Below are 21,509 nucleotides of genomic sequence, written 5' to 3'. Positions count from 1 at the left end.
TGAGGACAATCCATAAAATAAAAGGGGAGGAATGTAACACTTTTTTTTATCCTCGTATTGTATATGTATATATGTGGATATTGAGCTTGGGGTGTTTATGGAAGTATTCACATGGCTAGGTTGGTACGCTGAATATTGAATGATAAGGTTAAAGCGCCTAAGTAAATAAGATAAAGTGATATTTAGGTTGATGAGTTAGAATTATATTATGTAGTCTATGTGCCCATGTAGATGATAAATATATTGTGGGGCCAGCAAGCTTGGACATATATGCCCTTAATGGCTAAAGTGGTTGGAGAGCCAAATTGAAAAAATGACACAATCAAGATTTGGTTATGTGTGTACCCTTGGCCCATGTGGCTTTAGGAAGTGACACTTGTCAAGTGGAAGCCAAGCATTATAAAGGAAGTATAGGTTCCTTTTATGATGGGGGCATTATTATTATACATGGGTGCCCATGGTTATTCATTCATTTAGCCACTATGGATTATAATTATCATGCATCGATATTTTGATGCATTAGGGTGTATTTAGTCAACAAGGAAAATAACACAATGATTTTGAGCTAGTAGTCCACCTATAGAATTCCATTAATTATTTGGTGCAAGGAATGAAGGAGCTAGGGAGTCTCTGGTTGGGCTCTAGATGAGTGATGTTTCTAGAGCTTAGTGCTCTATTTTCTAGGAACACTTCTAGAGTTTGGTGACTGTGAGAGTTGTTGTCCCTAGATATGGTTTGGTGACATGTAATTCGGGTTAGGAACTTAGTTGGAGATAGTTGGTGAATCCTTGTAGGGACTGAGCTGTGGGGATTTTTGGTTGAGTCATTGCAGTCAGAGTTGTAGGCAAACACTATCCTAGCCAATGACAAGTCTCTTTGGAATGTGGGCACCACTGAGGGATTAAGGTTATGCCACTTGGGTGTGCATCAAAGGGACATGAACCTATATCTGGAGATTGAACCTCTTATGGTTGGTGATGAGGCTAGGGTTTTTTGTTGTTATTAGTCAACTATTTCCTATGGAGTTGCTGCCCCATCTTGGGGAAGGTGGTTGATTAAGATTATGAGCCACTCATTCTATAATTGTGAGGCACATGGAGAGACCGCAATGACTTGAAACATTTCCACAGATAAATATTCACTATTCCATGTTATATTTTATGTTATTTTTTTATTTAATTATATGTCTAAACAATAAATCTTCAAATGGATATTTGTTGTATGCACTTGCCATGGAATAGTCTATATGCTATATATAACTATCAACTGTAGCTAAAGTTTTATGTAAATATCCATATGTTTCTTGTTGAAATTGATTAATTGTTTTTTGACATAATACATATAGCGTCACATATATTAATAAATTAAATTGTAGGCCCAAGTTTCACGTTCGCTAAAATGTTCATGTACGATTTGGCATATTATTTCTTAACAATTAAATGGTTTTGCAAAATTGTGGAGTGTTGTTGCCCAATTGGAGTCGGGGACAATATAAGGTTACTCCAAGAATCTTTCACAATCAAATACCTCACCTAGTGCACAGGAAATAGCTAACCGATAGTAACCTTGAAATAGGAGCAAGGTTTAAGATGGCATAGTGGCATCTAGGTAAAAAATGAAGTGGACAAATGTAAAGTGTGCAACGTACGACATTGCACGCAATTTTTTAAGAATTAGCGATTTCATATATATGTTTTTATTTTTATTATTTACTTTATATAAAATATTATGCCATTTCTTCTATTTATTCATTCAATTAAATGAATGAATGCATAATGAATGCAGTAATAATCATCGAAATTTGAAAAAGAATATTAACAAAAAACAATAATAAATATAATAAATGAAAAACCTTTTTTAGTAAGCATGTGGGGGAGTGCATGCAATCCTAGGTGCTTCACCTTTGTTATTACAGGTAAGCCAAGAGGAGATTAGTAAGATAATCAATGTGTAAGCTTGAAATGCAAGCAAGAAATATTGAACAATAGCACCATATTTCCACTTTTTACATGACAGAATATTTAGTTCAAACTTAAAGAATTCTTCCATGCAGGTACAGGTAACTGGAAAGGCACCAAGTAGAAACTAGTTCATCTGCTTCTTGTATTTTTTGCTATTGAGGAATAACGACTCCAATAAAACTCTCCCGGAAACCTATTTTCCTTGCTTCCACTTGTCTGATAGGTTAAGTCAAGCTAAGAAGAGTCAATCTATCAACTAGTTCAGTCTAACAACAAATCCCTTCGTCACTTGCACCCAAAAATTAACAAGACATATCTCAATCAAGTGGTCATGCTCATTCAGGCTCTATGGAGGTTGTAGCGATTGTCTTGCTTTAGGTATTGATTACACTAAATATTGTCTTCTGCATGAAAACCTTTTTTCCATACTTACCATGAGTGCTTTCTTATCACAAGCAATGCCACGGTCATGAAATCACCACATATCAACTGTTAATTTAGTTAGAAAATTAAAATTTTCTTTCACTATAGTGTAAATCACTTGGAAAGTCATAGCAAAGAAATGGATAGAAGAGCTAATTTAAGATAACTTTCACACAATGTAACTATAATTTTAACTATTCACTTCATTGGAGGTTTTTCTTCAATGCTAATTGAATTCAAAGTTGTGCTTGCAAAGTTGTTCTTGCTTCATTAAATAGTAAATACGAAAAGAGTGAATGAGTCCTACTTCTTCTTAGCACCATAACTAATGATTTTGTGGCATCGTCCCATCGCTAGTACCTGAGAAGGAAATACACATAAAGAATGAACAACTGACTAAGCTATTGGTCCTGCTTCCATCTCTATTTCTATGACCGGGTGAATTTTATAACAACCAGTGAAGAATATAATTTATACCTTTTATAAGTCATGCTCTTGTGCTATGAACATAAACCATGATTGAGAAAAATAAGCATCCATTTCTTGAATTAGTTTACAATCTTTTTACTTAGTTTGTTCCACTAATCTATTAAAAATTTCAATCCATTTTTGAATTCAATGCATTTTTAAGCATTCCAATATATGTTGATATGTAGTATTCTAAACCTTTTAGTATATATTGAAAATTGTTTGATGGAAAATATAAGCTTTTTTCAGGGCCAAGTTATACACTGATGTAAATTCTCAATTCCAATGTTATGCTTTAGAATAAATTAATTATATGTACAAACAAAAAGGAATGCTTCTAAATAAATTAATTTCTATGTATATGTGAGAGGTGGTTTTTTGTATTTCTAGGCATAGGAGAGAGGTAATTTTGTTACAAAAGGTGAAAATCTAGTTTACTTTAGGTTGTGAAGACTTTATTGTAGGATGATAATACAATTCAAAAGTTGTTGTAAGAGAAAAAAGCCTAGCTAGAAAAGGAAAACCATGATATAAAAGGTATTGAGAGCACTCATTTAGTGAAATTACATGTGGTACTGAAATCAATTCTAGAGATGATGTTCCTTGTATTAAAATATAAGGTACAAACTACAATATTGTCATCATTTTGGGTAAAGTAAGTAGCATGGCGATGGAACCTATGGTTGTGGGATGAGATAGTGTAACTAGGGGAGGCACGTGTTGAGCCTAAGGCAAAAACACATGTGGCTACACTTGATAGCCACTTCACAATTAAATGGCATAACTTTGTGTATACAAAGAAGTCTCTTATCAAAACAATATTTGTTTAAACAAAACATTCAATATTTTAGACTAATGTTAAGATAAAGTTAGTATTAGCTTAATTTCATATATATTACTTTATTTTTTACTAATGAACTTTGGATATCCATTGTAATGCTTCTTAGAGATAGGTGAAGTTTCCAATAAGAGGTCAAATCCAAAACTTTAGTTAAATTTTGATGAAGGGAATTTGTCCCCAAAAAGTTTGGTTAAATTTTAGCTACGAAGGTTGATCAACACAAATTAATATGAATTCAACTGGGAAGAAATCACTATAGTTAGTGCACTGTAGTAGGTAGGGACTAATAATTCTTATTCAACAAAATATTTCTTTAACCAATGTTTAACAATTTATATATGTAGAATTGTATATCTATTATTTAAATTTATTTTCTTAACATTTTATAAAATAATAAATATGCCTAGTATATGTTTTATTGTGATTAAATTTATATAACAATGTATACTTCTATTATATACTTTTGTTTGGTGAATCTAAGTCTCTCTATAGGTAATATATACATATAATCATTGTTTCCCTTAAACTTATATAACAACACTTTAATTAATTAATTTTATATATATTCAAAAACAATTTTTTTTTCTTACAAAATAATTATTCTTTTTATGTTATAAATATTTAAACAATTTTTTTTCTTGTACCTCAATTTCTTTTTTTTTAGTTAAACCTCATAATCCTTATTAGTTATTTATTTGTCTTATAATTAGTAATGTATTGGACAAGAAGTTAGAATAGGCCAACAAGACAATCATAGATTTTTCTAAATCCTTCTCTAGGTAACCTCACAATTTCTTGATTATTTGCAATTTAAATTCAAGATATTATAGGATTATTACAAATTGTTTTGGATCTTTCCAAAGTAAAATTATTTTTTTTTTCAATAAGAAGGCTCTTGGGTTTGGGTTTTGTAGTCAACATTATAGTGATGCATAAACATGGTTTCGAATGGTTGTAATCAAGATCTTCCATGGGTCACAAAATTATTTTCCATGCAACATATTGTTATAGAGACTCTCCAAAGGAGTTGTCTTAAGAGCCAAAGAACTTTTATGTCTACTTCAATAATAGAGTGAAGGTTTGTAAGTGGGTTTTAGGCTCTTTAAGGTATTTCTATTACGTGCATAGGTGAGTTTTAGGCCTCAATTTTTGAATTTGGATGCTTTGAAGCCATCTAGACAGTTCATGGGCCCTTCATTTAGATTATGTTTCAAAATTTTCATTGCATAAAAAAACAACAACATATTTGACAACACACTCTCTCTCTCTTTATATATATATATTCATTGCAACATATTAAAAATAATAATAATAATAATAATAATTATATATATATATATATATATATATATATATATTTATTTATCAAATTTTACATAACATAAAAACTGGATGCTTTGAAGCCATCTACACAGTTCATGGGCCCTTCATTTAGATTATGTTTCAAAATTTTCATTGCATAAAAAACAACAACATATTTGACAACACTCTCTCTCTCTCTCTTTATATATATATATATATATATATATATATATATATATATATATATATATATATATATATATATATAGATATATATATATATTCATTGCAACATATTAAAAATAATAATAATAATAATAATAATAATAATATACATACATACATACATACATACATACATACATACATACATACATACATATATATATATATATATTTATCAAATTTTACATAACATAAAAACTGGAAGGATACCTAGTTACCATGACTTGGTGGTGCTCCTAAATGATATCATGACTAAATTTTCCACCTTGCCAACTGGGAAACTCTATTCAACTTCCTAGTTCATAAAACTTACATTTGCTTAGTAGCCCTCTTAGTCCAAATCCAAATAGAAGTCCTATTATGTTCAATATCCTTATGCCAACACCCTTCGGGTACCCAAAAATCGAAGTGTAAAATCAACCCAAAGTGCCAAAACAAAATTAACCCTCAATTGCTCCTTCAATGCCCCCCCTTGAGAATTCCTCAAACCTTGCTACAATTTCCCACACTTATCATCCCCATTAATTCAAACTCACTAACCCCACCATTATTTCATCAAACCCTAATCATGTCATTGTATAGAAGGTAAAATAATAAAATACTACTCATAATAAAAAAACAATATCTTTAGGGAAACCTATCAAACCTTATCAATTTAAATGTTAAATAAGTCAAGTTAAAATATAATTTATCAATTATAAGTTAGGATTAAGAGTTAATTAATCACCAATAAAACATAACTATTAATCAATTTTATTACTAACCATAATCTTGATCCTTAATCAAGTTTAAGCTTCATCATAGCTTATTTGTTAGTAAAAACTAATTATTAATTGATTGTCTAGCATAATAGGCTATACATTACTAACATATTCATGTCAATTATGGGTGTGTAGCTAGCATACACATACCTCATATGTATATTAATATTTTTTATAAGAATCATTCACAAAATTCAATCACTCAATAAGTAGGTTAATAACTTAGTATATGCTAATACGATCCATAAGTGAGCACTACATAGAAAAAGAACTATTTTCTTATCTTTTCACATATATCCTTGGCAATATTGGTTGGGGGACTTAATATCCTAAAACAATTAACCTATTAATCTATTGGGAGAGATAGATTTCTATTATCCATAGCTTCATTCTCTTGAATATTCCTATTTTTTTTCTCCAATAATTTGACATCTCCTCACCACAAATTTCCTAATGAATGGATTATAAAGTTTATAAGCTATGAACTATGCAATATAGGCAAATAATATATATTTTTCACTTGTATTGTGAACTTACCTCTTGATCTATTGTAAGACATGGATAGAAAATACAAAAAAAAAGTTATCTAAAATAAGTAAACACTACATTGTAAGTTCTTTACCTTTCACATTATTTGTTGGATATTTCTTCAAAATGTAGACTAATCAATAAATAGTGTAAGCATAAATATCACTCAAAAACTTCTAGTTTATAACATATTATTTGTCATCTTTATACTTGTGTGGTTCTTTCATTTAGAAAATCCATTCTTTTGAGAGGCATATATGGTGGCCAAATTCCTTCTAGTTGTTTTTTGTCTACAAAATTATGTAAACTCCTTTCAGTCATACTCCTCCATCTCATCTCAGCGCTTGGACATATTTTCCACCTTCCTTTTCAACTACAATCTTAGATTCTTACAACTTTATGAATGTCTCTAATCTTTTATTTTTTATGAAATACACCCAAACATTCCTTGTAAAGTAATCAATAGAGGCCAAAAAAATTAAAAATTTCCATGAATAGACTTAGCTTCAGTGGATCTACATAAATCCATAGCAACAAGTTCTAGATGATCCTTGGATTTATTTGAGGATTCTAGAAAATTATGTCTATCCTGCTTCTCAATATTGCAACTTTCACAAGTGTTGGTTTTCTCATTCAATACAAGTCGTCCCTTAACCATTAATAATTTATGCAAGGGACCCTTAAAATATAAGTGACCACACCTAACATATCACAACCAATTTTCAATTTTCATGTACACTTTATGCATATGACTCTGATATATTTACCCTCAACATATTTAAAGAAAACATTTAACTCTTTTACTAGGTGGCTTATCTAATATTGTGCATGTGGAGTCCTTGAATGTGACAACATAACCATGTTGACTCAAATATCTAGTACATTACACACTTGTGCCTATGATTTTTTATATGAAAAACATAATAATATATTTCACCTATGGAGATGGAGATGGTTGTGAAGTGATAATCATGTACTAAACTAATTTCACATAACTACTTAAAAAAACTTTCATGTTATGTGTCATATAACATATGATTGTTGCATCCACTCCACTATACAATGACCAAAGGTCTTTGTTGTGATCTTCTTCAATGACATGAACATTGACTCATCAATGTTGGAGACATTATCTCAGCCCTTGCTTCATGGCATCCATAAGTCTTTGTTGTGATCCTCTTCAATGACATGAACATTGACTCATAATGTTGGAGACATTATCTTCACCCTTGATTCATGGCGTCCATATAGTTTGTAGTAGTAATATTATACTTGGTGCTTGTTTGTTTCTCTTCTGGTTCTGTCCCACTAATTTTGAGAGTGACTAGGCTGATTTGATTGTACTAAATATTCTGGGGTAGTTATTCCTTATACTTCATCATTACTTTTACCTCTTTGACCTCTATTTCTATTAATGGATGCATGTTCTAAATACTCTTCCTCCATGTCGATTCTTGATTAATAGGATAAAAAAATCCCAATAATTCCTTTGATGTCAATTCAAACAAATCTTTGGAGTCCTCTATGCTAATCACAAATATATGAAAATTTTTATGTAAGTTTTGTTGGATTTAGAGACGTCTAATTACAATAATTGAGTTGGAAATGCGTGCATTATGATTATGATGTCAAATACTGTCAGCAAGATTACATTTATGTAGTGATTAAAATGTGCCAAATAATGTGATTAATTAAGTCATGGCATTATACGTATTTAAAATAAAGGATTTGGATACAAATACATATAGAATAAAATTAAACAATTATAATTGTTAATGGACCGATTATAGTTGATTAAATAATAGCAGTAATAAATTTGAGCTGAATAAGGAAATCAGAATCTATTCTGATTGATTGATTGATTGATTGATTGATTGATTGATTTCAAAATCTGAAATTTCATATTTCTTGACAGACTTGTTTCAGCTAAATTTCAGCTGCCCTAGGATTGGGGTTTTTCACTGCTATAAAAGCGCTGAGTCTCCAAGGCTTGCAATCACTCAGAAAAAATTGTCTGCTCCATTGAAGACTAGGTACTCTGTCATTTAGGATAGCCAGAGAAAAGGATTGCAAGTTCTTGGAAGGATTCAAGAGCCAACAACTCAAGTCAATACCAGGAGCCTTTGAAGATGGAAAGTAAGTTCCGCTGTGCATTGATTTTGATTTCTTACAAAGGAGTAGATCTTGGTTAAGGGTTTAAAGTAATTAGGAAAACCCATAATGTAAATCCATCAATTGGTATCAGAGCCTAGCTTCATGTAAGAACTGTCTCTCCCGATAATTTCTTTGAAGAGAAATTATTATTTCAGGGTTTGTATTAAAATAGACCCTTCGCTGTTTTTCTGTCTTCATCTGGGCGAGATACTGAGTGACTGAAAATCCAAGTCGGCGATTTGTCTTCATCCTTAGGTTTGTAACGCACTGAGTCTGTGAACTTTAGCGTTGTGCTGGAAAGACTTCCTCCTATTCTTACTGCCAACCTGCTGGAATTGTTTGACTGTGGGAGTCTCATGAGGAACGCCCGCTCTGTTTACAATTCTCATTTCATATCAAAGTCAAAATTTAAATTTGGGGTTTAGTTGCCATGTTTGAAGTGTGGAGTGTCACACGGATAGGAAAGATCTTAAATTATTAAACTCGGCATTTATTTTTATGATTCAATTTGTTACTGCTGCCTTGGAAGAGCCATAACCAGGTTATGCCATCATGTCATGTTTTGGGTAGTATTTGCTTTGTGAGCTGCGTATATTCTTCATGGAGCAGTAAATATATCTTTAAGAACTTTGATAATAATTAATACTGGAAAGTTATATTTTTCATTATTTCAAAAGGAAGACAATTCTGAAGCGCATTACAGATAACTCAGTATTAAAGTTGGATTGATGCAAGGGATTCCTTAGACAGTTCCTTCAGTCGAGCAATTGAATCCTGGCAAAGTTATTCTATGTTGACATTTGACTAGTGGGTGCATTCTACAGAACTTGTTAATCGTTGATTGAATTGAATAAATTCTAGGGTTTATCTTGATTTCTATGGGTTGAGAACATAAGACATATATAATTCTGACCTGTGACCAATTTGATTACCCTGTGACATATTTTCCTCATGTTTCCTAGTGCTTGAACTTGACAGAGATGATAGATCTTTTCTGTTTTCAAAAGACCATATCTCGCAAGCTCATTGGTATTATTTCAGCGGCCTCCTTTTGTTTTAGAACTATCACTATTGTGATAAGCTTGGTGGAGGATTTTAACTCTGCACAAAGTATGAGAAGAAAACATTAACTGTGTGATGTTATCAAGACCACAAGACACTTTTCAGAAGTTTTTATATTGTGAAACACAACTATACCTATCTATAAACAGTCACCAGCAAAGGTTAGATTGTTGTTGCAGACACCTACAAGCACATTCTTGGAAGCCATCACTTTCAGATACAACTTGTAGGAATTATTGCCAAGGTTTTACAATGAGATGTAATATATTGTAGAAGATGTTTGTCCTTTTGCTATCATATGTTGGTTTGAAGTCGTGTGATAAATATGAAGTTGTTTGACCTTTGTTACAAACCGTCAGCCTTTAAGGGTGTATATTTTTTTTTTTTTAAGGATATATAAGTTTTGATAAAAAAAAAAATAAAAAATTATTAACGTTAATTACTGATATAATACCAAATTCGGATTTTATCACAATAATGCTAATTATGGCATAAAATTTGTATTAACGTTAATTATTGATATAATACTAAATTCGGATTTTATCACAATGATGCTAATCATGGCAACCATAAAATTATTTAGTATTCTCTAAATAAATTATTTAGTATTCTCTAAATAAATTATTGAAGCATTTCTAAAAGGTAATCATTGTAGAAACTGTTAAAGTTTTACTAAAACCTAATAATTATTTTGATGAATATAGTTGACATATTAAATTTAAAAGAGTTATGAGATACTGTATTCTATATAGGACGAGTGGATTCTATAGGTACGTCCTAGATTAGGTTTTAGACATAATTTTGGAATCTAACTAAAGACGGTGTTTGGTATACATGTGTTGTTTTCGCATGAGTCAAGCATTGATGTTCGCAAACGAACCGCTCTCTGTAAGACAATTGCAAGGATGACTCATGACAAGTTGAAGTAACGTGCTGGCAATGGACGTGGGTGTTAGCTTTCCCAAAGGAGGGTTGGCGCCTGCTAAGTTGTTTGGTGCATAAGGGTTGCCTGAAGGTAATGATTGCACCCAAAGGTGTTTCATTACTGAATGGTGTTTTGGCTAAAGTTTTAATTGAGCAAATAGTTTTACACATGCCTTTAGATAGATTTTAGAATTATGATTAAATCGTGACGCATCGTATCTAAATTATTTCCTTGTTCTTGAATTTTTCAGATCCAAACATAATGTTAAGTCTAAGTCAGATTAAGCCCCTCATGGGGAACAATTTCAAACAGTGGGAGGAAAAGCTGAAATTAGTCTTAGGGATCATGCAATTGGACACAGCACTGAGATTTGATCGCCCCAAGCCTAATAAAGAGAGTGAGGTAACTCCTCAAGAGAAGGTTGATATTGCTAGATGGGAGCATTCAGATCGCATGTGCATAATGGTGATGAAGCAAACGATCCATGAGACTTTTCGAGGCATCATACCTGATACAGAGACAGGCGCTATTGAATACCTTAAGGCCCTTGAAGAAAAATTCACAAAGAGTAAAAATACTGATGTGAGTACACTCTTTGTGAAGTTGGCAACAATAAAATACAAGGGAAAAGAAGGGGTTAGAGAGCATGTTATTGAGATGACAAGACTTCAACGTGCCTTGAAAGGGCATAATTATGACATCTCTGATGAGGTTCTCATTGACTTCATTTTTTCTGTCTCTCTCGTCTAACTTTAGTCAATTCAAGATTACTTATAATTGTCAAAAAGAGACGTGGACATTACCTGAGTTTGAGGCTCGGTTGGTGCAGGAGGAAGAGAGACAGAAAATGACTAAGGGAGAAAGTGCTCATGTAGTAACATCTAATCCTAAGGGTAAAGGCAAGAAGCGCAAGTTTACTGCCAAGGAAAAGGGACCTACCAAGGTAGCTGCAAACAATGCCGCGTAGAAAAGCAAGAAGGAAGATACTTCTGCGAAAGCAGGAGAAAGGAACTGTTTTTTCTGCAAAGCGCCAGGACATACAAATAAATTCTGCACCAACTATCATGCATGGTTGGCAAAGAAAGGTATGTCTCTTGCTTTGGTTTGTTCTGAAGTTAATTTAAGTTATGTATCAAGATATACTTGGTGGATAGATTCAGGTGCAACGACTAACATCAGTATGTCGATGCAGGGTTGCCTAAGCCATCGCAAGCCAAGTGAGGCAGAGCGCTACGTTTACGTAGGAAATGGCAATAAAGTAGAAGTGGAAAGCATAGGAAAATTTAGATTATTATGTAAGACATGATTTTATTTAAGTTTTGATGCTTTAGTGGTTCCATCTTTCAGAAGGAACCTAATTTCTATATCTTATTTGGACAAAAATGGTTATGTATGTTCATTTGGTAATGGAAATTTCAGTTTGTGTCAAGATTCTAAGCTTCTTGCTTCTGGTATCCTGTCTTCTTATGATAATCTTTATTTTCTAGATATAGACACTTCACATTCAGAGGCACTACATATAGATAATAGAAAACGTAAATTAACTTGCGAGAAATCTGCAACATTATGGCACAAGCGATTAGGACATATCTCTATGAAAAGGATAGAACGTCTTGTGTCTAATGAAATTCTCCAACCTTTAGATTTTACAAACTTAAGTGATTGTGTAAATTGTATAAAGGGAAAACAAACTAATAAACGTAAGTATGATGCAAAAAGGTGTAATGATGTCTTAGAATTGATTCATACGGATATCTGTGGTCCTTTTCCAAAGGCTACAAGAAATGGTGACCGTTACTTTATCACATTCATAGATGATTATTCAAGATATGGTCATATTTACTTAATAAAAGAAAAGGCGGAAGCATTAGACGTGTTCATAAAGTTCAAAACGGAAGATGAGTTACAACTTAACAAACGTATAAAGTCCATTCGTTCTGATCGTGGTGGTGAATACTACGGTCGTTATGATGGATCAAGAGAACAGCGTCAAGGTCCCTTTGCAAAATACTTAGAGGAATGCGGAATTGTGCCTCAGTATACATTGCCAGGTTCGCCTGCAATGAATGGTGTTGCTGAGCGACGAAATCGCACCCTTAAAGACATGGTGAGAAGTATGATTGCTCGTACAACTCTACCTGAGAATTTGTGGGGAGAAGCCTTAAAGACTGCAGCATACATACTTAATAGAGTGCCTACTAAAGCAACTAACAAGACCCCTTACGAGTTATGGGTTGGGCGCAAGCCTAGCTTGAATCATTTGAGAGTTTGGGGATGTCCATGTGAAGCTAGGCCTTATAAGCCAAGCAAAAAGAAACTGGACGAAAGAACCGTTAGTTGTTACTTTATAGGCTATTCTGAACGATCTAGGGGGTTCAAATTCTATAATCCAACAGAACATACAGTTTTCGAGTCAGGAAGTGCAAAATTTTTTGAGGATAATGAGTTTGTGGGGGGAGATATGACAAAAGATAGTATTTTTGAAGAAGAAGAGACGAATGCGAATGAGACTATGGACCAAAGTCCTAGTTTTGTTCAAATTCCGATTGCGTTTAGAAATACATCTTTTGACAATGTGCAAACTTCATCATCCCAAACAACTCAGTTAGAAACTCAACATGGAATAGAGAACACAAATGGGCCTGAACCCAACCCAAACCCTCACATTGACATGACAAATGTTGATGGCCTAGGGCCTGTGGGAGAGTCAGAAGTTGGTAATGATGTTCTTCCTCCTGTTGAAGATCAAGTTGTAAATGAACCTCAAGAAAATCTAGAGCCTGTGCCAATTAGGAGATCTACTAGAGAGAAAAGATCTACACAATCAAAGGATTATGCATATCTTCAAGAACATGAGTTTGACATTGGCATGTTTGAAAATGATCCTGTTAATATCAAACAAGCTGTGGAAAGCTCTAACTCTCAAATGTGGATTAATGCCATGAATGAAGAGATGAAATCTATGTATGACAATGACGTTTGGGATATCGTTCCGTTGCCTAAAGACAAGAAACCCGTTGGTTGCAAATGGATATTTAAGACTAAGCGGGATTCTAAAGGCAATGTTGAAAAATACAAGGCACGTCTTGTTGCGAAAGGTTTCACACAGAAAGAAGGCATTGATTATAAAGAGACTTTCTCTCCAGTTTCATCGAAAGACTCTTTAAGGATTATATTGGCGCTTGTAGCACATTATGATTTAGAACTTCATCAGATGGATGTAAAGACGACGTTTCTCAATGGTGACATTGATGAAACGATCTATATGAAGCAGCCAGAAAACTTTGTATCAGGTGATGCAGGGTCTATGGTTTGCAGACTTAAGAAATCTATCTATGGGCTAAACCAAGCATCTCGATAATGGTATTATAAGTTTCACCAAGTTATTAGCTCATTTGGTTTTGAGTCTAACATAGTAGATGAATGTATATACCTTAAGTTCTGTGGGAGTAAATTTATTTTCTTGGTTTTATATGTAGATGACATATTGCTTGCCAGTAACAACAAGGACATGTTGCATCAAACTAAGAATTTTTTATTTAAGAACTTTGAAATGAAAGATCTTGGTGATGCATCATTTGTTCTAGGGATTGAAATACTTAGAGATAGATCTCAAGGTATTCTGAGGTTATCCCAGAGGAACTATATTGATAAGATTCTAACAAGATTTGGCATGCAAAACAGCAAACCAGGAGATACCCCTATATCAAAAGGAGATAAGTTTAGTCTGAAACAATGTCCCCAAACTGACTTAGATAAAAACCTCATGAAAGATATTCCCTATGCCTCAGCCATGGGTAGCATCATGTATGCACAAGTATGCACGCGTCCGGATATTGCGTTCATTACCGGAATGCTAGGGAGATATTTGAGTAACCCAGGTATGGAACACTGGAAGGCAGCCAAGCGAGTGTTGAGATACCTAAAGAGAACAAGGGACTATATGCTCACGTATCGGAGATCGGAACAGCTCGAGGTCATTGGATACACCGATTCTGATTTTGGAGGATGTGTCGACAGCATGAAATCAACATCAGGATACATCTTCATGATGGCAGGTGGTGCTGTGTCATGGAAGAGTGCTAAACAGTCATTGGTAGCCTCCTCCACTATGGCAGCTGAATTTGTTGCATGTTTTGAAGCATCTAATCATGGCGTATGGCTGAAGAACTTCGTCACAAGTCTGAAAATTGTGGATTCTATTCAGAAACCACTCAAATTATTATGTGACAACAATTCAGCAGTGTTATACGCATCCAACAACCGAAGTTCGTCAAAGTCGAAGTACATTGACATTAAGTTTTTGGTTGTAAAAGAGAGAGTGCAGAATAATGAATTATGTATAAAACACATAGGTACAGACTCCATGATTGCGGATCCTCTTACTAAAGGATTACCACCCAAGAAGTTTCACCAACATGTTGCTTGTATGGGTGTAATATCTGTTTAGGATAATTAGAAAAATGTGGGAGTCTGAATATGTTTTAAGTTCTGTTTTTTGATGTTCTATGTAATGCAATTGTAAACAATTTTGATGATATATACAAGTTGCATTCAGTTTCAGTTTCATTATTTCTTTCTTTAAAGTTTAATTTTTTGGCCTCATACAGTAAAGTAAAGGTGACTCAATTAGAAATAGGCACATCTAATCACACTTGCGTGTAATTTCTAAACTATATGTCCAAATCAGATTCATGTCATTCAGTTATGTTGGCAGCGTGATTTATGTCAGTTTAGTTGCGAATAAATGTGACAAATGCCGCTTAAGTCCTTTGTTAGCATAATTGATGGACGGAATTGTTTAAGAAATACAATAAGTAAAGACAGAAAAGTTGCATGCAATAAAGTTAAGGATATATAATCAAAAGGTTGCACTTGTCCATGTGGGAGATTGTTGGATTTAGAGACGTCTAATTACAATAATTGAGTTGGACATGCGTGCATTATGATTATGATGTCAAATACTGTCAGCAAGATTACATTTATGTAGTGATTAAAATGTGCCAAATAATGTGATTAATTAAGTCATGGCATTATACGTATTTAAAATAAAGGATTTGGATACAAATACATATAGAATAAAATTAAACAATTATAATTGTTAATGGACCGATTATAGTTGATTAAATAATAGCAGTAATAAATTTGAGCTGAATAAGGAAATCAGAATCTATTCTGATTGATTGATTGATTGATTGATTGATTGATTTCAAAATCTGAAATTTCAGATTTCTTGACAGACTTGTTTCAGCTAAATTTCAGCTGCCCTAGGATTGGGGTTTTGCACTGCTATAAAAGGGCTGAGTCTCCAAGGCTTGCAATCACTCAGAAAAAATTGTCTGCTCCATTGAAGACTAGGTACTCTGTCATTTAGGATAGCCAGAGAAAAGGATTGCAAGTTCTTGGAAGGATTCAAGAGCCAACAAGTCAAGTCAATACCAGGAGCCTTTGAAGATGGAAAGTAAGTTCCGCTGTGCATTGATTTTGATTTCTTACAAAGGAGTAGATCTTGGTTAAGGGTTTAAAGTAATTAGTAAAACCCATAATGTAAATCCATCAAGTTTGTGAGAACTTTTTACACAATTTTCTATGTTCAATCTCTCTATGAATCCTGAGTCGATTCAGCACTCTTGATTATGAACTAGTCAATGTATCTTCAATGTTTCAAACTCTGTCCTGAGAGTTTGAAGATTCACATTTTCACTTTGTAATTACCCTCACGTGGAAATTGTTGCTACTGCTGGTGAATACGAAAGAAAACAATGCCAAGACATCTTCCTTGAGACAATGAAATCTGCTGATTACCATGCAACTTTGCAAACCAGCAGGTGGGAGTTTTTTAGGAAGAGACTAACCTGTCAACTACTGCTGGTAAGATATGCAGATCAATGGCTAATCACTTCTCCTCAACATGATGTTCTTATCTATTTCCTCTTGGCAATATGTTATCCCTATTCACAAGGCCACTCTGTGAAGAGTATACCAGTTTAAACTAACAACAAGAGATAGGAATGAAAACTAAAGAAGAGAGAGGAATAAAAACGAAAGAAGAGAAGAGTATCCCATGTTAAACTAACGAAAAAAGATAGGAATGAAAACCAAAGAACAGATAGGCATAAAAACCAATTGGAAAATGTCAATTAATTTCAGGACGACTTTCTAGAAATATATCCAACTTTTTTATAAATATATAACAACTAGCTGCCATGGTAACTCCGCTAAGATTATAGTTGAAGAGTTTGAGATGTGACAGGATGGCCTAAGATTTCTTACAGGAGCTTTCATGGTTCATACCAGGTTCTCGCTGCTCCATTTTGTCCTGCGATGCTTGTTTCGGACTTGTTACGTTGGGAGATGATTGTGAGAAAATAGATAAATAGGTGTCATGGGCTATCGGTCCTCTCGGCTTCTTGGGCTCCTTTAATTCAACTTCATGGTAGAACAGATGCGGACATATTTTAATATTTTCAAATTATTTCTTGGTGATCTTTTTCCATCCAGTGCCCGAAAGAACATCACATGTTCATTTTATTCGTTATAATATATCAGGTTACCCAGTTTAATTTCTTGATATCGTGGAATTAATACGTATTTGTTACCAATTTTAATGGCACTGTCTCCTCATCTAACCTGTAGAAGTTCGCCTTTTACTTATACAGTTTTTAGGGCGATGATACGTGCTTGTTGTCATGCGTAGGATCTACTGTTAGGCCGCTAGTAACTGTAGGGTCAGGTTAGATGTGCTTTCTCACTGTACTTTCTATTTATAAAGAGAAAAGTGTCAACATTCTAACATTCGGACATCAGCCAATATTGTCCGACATTAATCCTCGGTCATTTTTAAAGCATCTGCTTTATAGATTGCGGGGCCCATGATTATCCTCACATTAACCAGAGATGAAATCCCTTCTGCTACAATATCTTATGGTCGATTCGGATCTCATCTACTTTTATATGTACACCTTAAGTTCGAATTCTCTATGTCATTCAATCTCTTTGTTATTCGAAGTCCTGGGCCACTCTCCTGCCGACCAGGATTTAATGCTTGGATGCTATTTTCATCCATCGTTGGTTCTTCTCGGATATGATATCGATTTGGCTTTACAAATATGAACCCCATCCGAATGAGATAAGGTTGACCAGATTCAATATCATGGACTGTCGAACAGGATAAGCTTTGCGATTCAAGTCACCGCCACACACAAATATTGTTGCGCAAACCTTCATTTTTTCTTTTTTCGACTTCATAGTCAAGTGGCATGTGGATCCCCTCTATGTGTATGGTTCAACCTCTCGTTCCTATTTTTGTGAATATTCATCTTGTGCATTAAAGATACAATATTGTATTCAAATAGGAGGTCATCAATAAAACACATTGATGCTTTCCCTTGTAATCGGAGGACCAATAAAATCAATCATGACCAATAAAATCAATCAAAAGCAATCATTAGATAGTGGAGATGGAATATTTTATTCAAATAGAACGTGATCAAACTTTTATGCTTTCCATTGGGTTGAGACATTAATGTCACTATCTATCTATTAGGTGTTATCACATTTGATTAGGTGGTCTACTAGGTATTATAGATAATTAAGCTTTACTTTATTTCTATTTTAGTGGTTTATTATTGATCTTTGTAATGTAATCTATTTAACTATTTTTAATATGGAGAAGAGCAATCTCTGCTCCAATTTTTTAGTTTTCCATTCTTTGTCTTTTTTTTGTTAAAAAATACACTAGTTTTGTTTCAATAACAAAGCCCTCCTCTTTCCTCTTTTGGTAAAACTAATATTTACTTAAATAAACTCTTTTTTAAAAGGTTTATTTTAAATAAAAATTATTAATACAAAATCCCTTTTTTTTTTAACAAGTGATTTGAAAAAAATAGAGAGCTTTTGTATTAATAATTTTTACTTAATGTAAACCTTTTAAAAAAGCGTTTATTTAAATAAAATATTATTTTTACAAAAAAGGAAAAAGGACTTTGTTATTGAAACAAAATTATTGCATTTTTAAGAGTTTTTTTAGTCTTGGAAAGAATATTGTAAAAATATCTTCCTCTAGCTCATTGCCACAAACCCCAAGTGCGCATGGAAAAAATTACAAGTTTTGGTCTTTAAGAATGAAGACATTTTTGCAAGCCCAAGAGTGTTAGGATACACTTCAGAACACTTATGTAGAGACGACCCAAGAAACATGGGCAGCTATGACCAATAATCAGAGGAATGCAGCTATTGAGCTCAAAAAGGAGCATAGAACCAAATGTTGGATACAAAACTCAGTCGATGAATCTATCTTCGACAAGATAATTGACACATAAACAACAAATGAAGTTTGGGAAATCTTGAAAGTTGCGTATCAAGTTAATGTTATAGTCAAGACAGTTAAATGGGGGACTTTGAGAGAATAGTTTGAAACCCTAAAGAATAGTGACACAGAGAATGTGGATCCCTTCATGACTAGAGTCATGGGAATAGTGAATCAAATAAAACTCATTGGTGAAACCATTTAAGATCATAAAATATTTGAAAAAGTTCCTTTGAAGTCTGCCCAAGAAATATGACATGATTGTAACAATGGTTATGGAATCCAAATATTTTACAACTTTCTCAATAAAACAGTTGACTCGATCACTTGTGGCATATGAAACAAGACTCAACTTGGAAGAATATTTCATGGAACAAGCTTTCAAAGCACAACTCTCTTTTGGCAGCGGCAGAGGCAGAGGATATAGAGGCGACACCAAGAGAGGCAGAGGCCAAAGCAAAGGCAGATCAAAACATCATCATGTAGTAGAGCAATGGAGATCTCCACAAAACCAAACTCACAAAAGAAGACCATGGAGAAAATCTTATGTCCAATTTTATTACTACAAGAAATTCGGGCATTATGAACATTAATGTAGAAAGAAACAGTGAGATCAACAAAGACGAAATGTCCATCTCTCCAACAATGAAGGAGAATCCTCTAAAACTATGTTTCTTTCTTGCCATCTTTCTGAAGACACTCACAACAAGAATCTTTGGTTGCTGGATAATGGCTACAACAATCGTATGACAGGTAACAAAAATATGTTTTCTTATCTTCATGCTTCTATAACATCATATATTACTCTTGGAGATCGTTCATGCATTAAAGTTGAAGGGAAAGGTATTGTCCCTATACTTACTAAACAGAATCAGAACAAATACATACCTGATGTTTATTATGTTTCACATCTGAAGCATAACCTTATTAGTGTAGGAAACTTGATGGAACATGATTATGATCTAATATTTCAAGGGAACACATGTTATATCTATGGCAAACCTCCTAGTAGAAGGTTGATAGAAAAGGTTGAAAAAAACAAGAATATGATGTTTCCATTGACTCTTAAAAGTCAAAATCTCTTACAATCTTTTGTCCACAATGTCTCAAGAATAGATGAGTCTCATTATGGAATTCTAGGGATGGATGCATCCCATTCAAGAGTCTAAGCCTGCTTCAGAAGCATTCAATTGTCATTGATCTCCATGATATGAATGAAAAAGATTGTAATTGTGAAATTTGTGTTCTATCCAACCATAAAAGAGATAGCTTTCCCACATCTTCCTATAGATAAAAAGAGCCTTTAGAGCTAGTCCATACAGATATATGTGGCCCAATGCAGACACAATCCATTGGTGGTAGTATTTATTTTCTAACATTAATTGATTATTATAGTAGGAAGATATGGGTGTATTTTCTAAAAAATAAATCATATACTTTCTCAAGATTTAAACATTTCAAAGAAGAAGAATAAAAGCAGAGTGGAAAGCCTTTGAAAGTACTCAGATGCAACATAAGGCGACAGTACAGTTCCAATGACTTCAAATCTTTTTTCAACAACAAGGAATCATAATATAGAACACAACAAGATATACTCCACACTGGAATGGAGTAGAAGAAAGGAAAAATCAATCATTCATGAACATGGCAAGATGTATGCTTGGTGAGAAGAAGTTTTCAAATAACTATTTGGCTTAAGCATTTTCGACAGTAGTGTATGTTTTCAACAGATCTCCAACAACTAGTCTCCAAGATACAGTGCCTCAAGAAGCATGGGATGGTAAAAAGGTAAATGTATCTCACTTTAGAATTTTCAGATGAGTAGTTTTTTCACATGTTCCTAAGAAACTAAGAAAGAGGCTTGATAATGAGAGTGAAAGATGTATTTTCGTAGGCCTACAGACTTTATAATCCAGTTACCAAGAAGTTTGTTTTAAGAAAAGATGTAAAAAAAATTGAAAATAAAAATCTTGGTATGATCATGTTGATGAAGCTTCAAATCAACATTTTTATCCACAACAACCACCAAGATTGTATGTTGAAGAAGAGCCATACTATTCTGAAAAGGGTACATCTTTAAGCAGTAAATCAATGAGTGATTCAACATATTCATAATACAGTCAAAAAGCAAGAAGCATTAGAGAAATATATGAGAAATAACATGAGCTTAATCAACAGAATATGTTTGTATTTATTTCATCTCAACCAACTCATTTTGAAGAAGGAGTTAAAGAAAAGCATTGAGTTGATGAAATGGACGAAGAAATTGTTGCCATAGAGAAGAATCACACTTGGGAATTAGTTGATCTCCCAAGAGACAAAACCAGAATTGGTGTAAAATGGGTATATAAGGCCAAGTTGAATGAAAAAGGAGACATTGAGAAACATAAGGCAAATTTGATTACCAAAGGATTCTCACAACAATTTGGTGTCAATTGTGGTGAAACATTTTCTCTAGTAACATGGTTAGACACTATCAAAATCATTTTGTCCATAGCAACTCAACACAAATTAAAAGTTTATCAACTTGATGTAAAATCTGCCTTCCTAA

This window comes from Pinus tabuliformis, chromosome 1_2 (assembly GCF_031772625.1).
Source record: "Pinus tabuliformis cultivar Carrire ecotype Pingquan chromosome 1_2, CPIR1, whole genome shotgun sequence".
NCBI lineage: Eukaryota > Viridiplantae > Streptophyta > Pinopsida > Pinales > Pinaceae > Pinus > Pinus tabuliformis.
Note: the sequence above shows the minus strand (reverse complement) of the source record.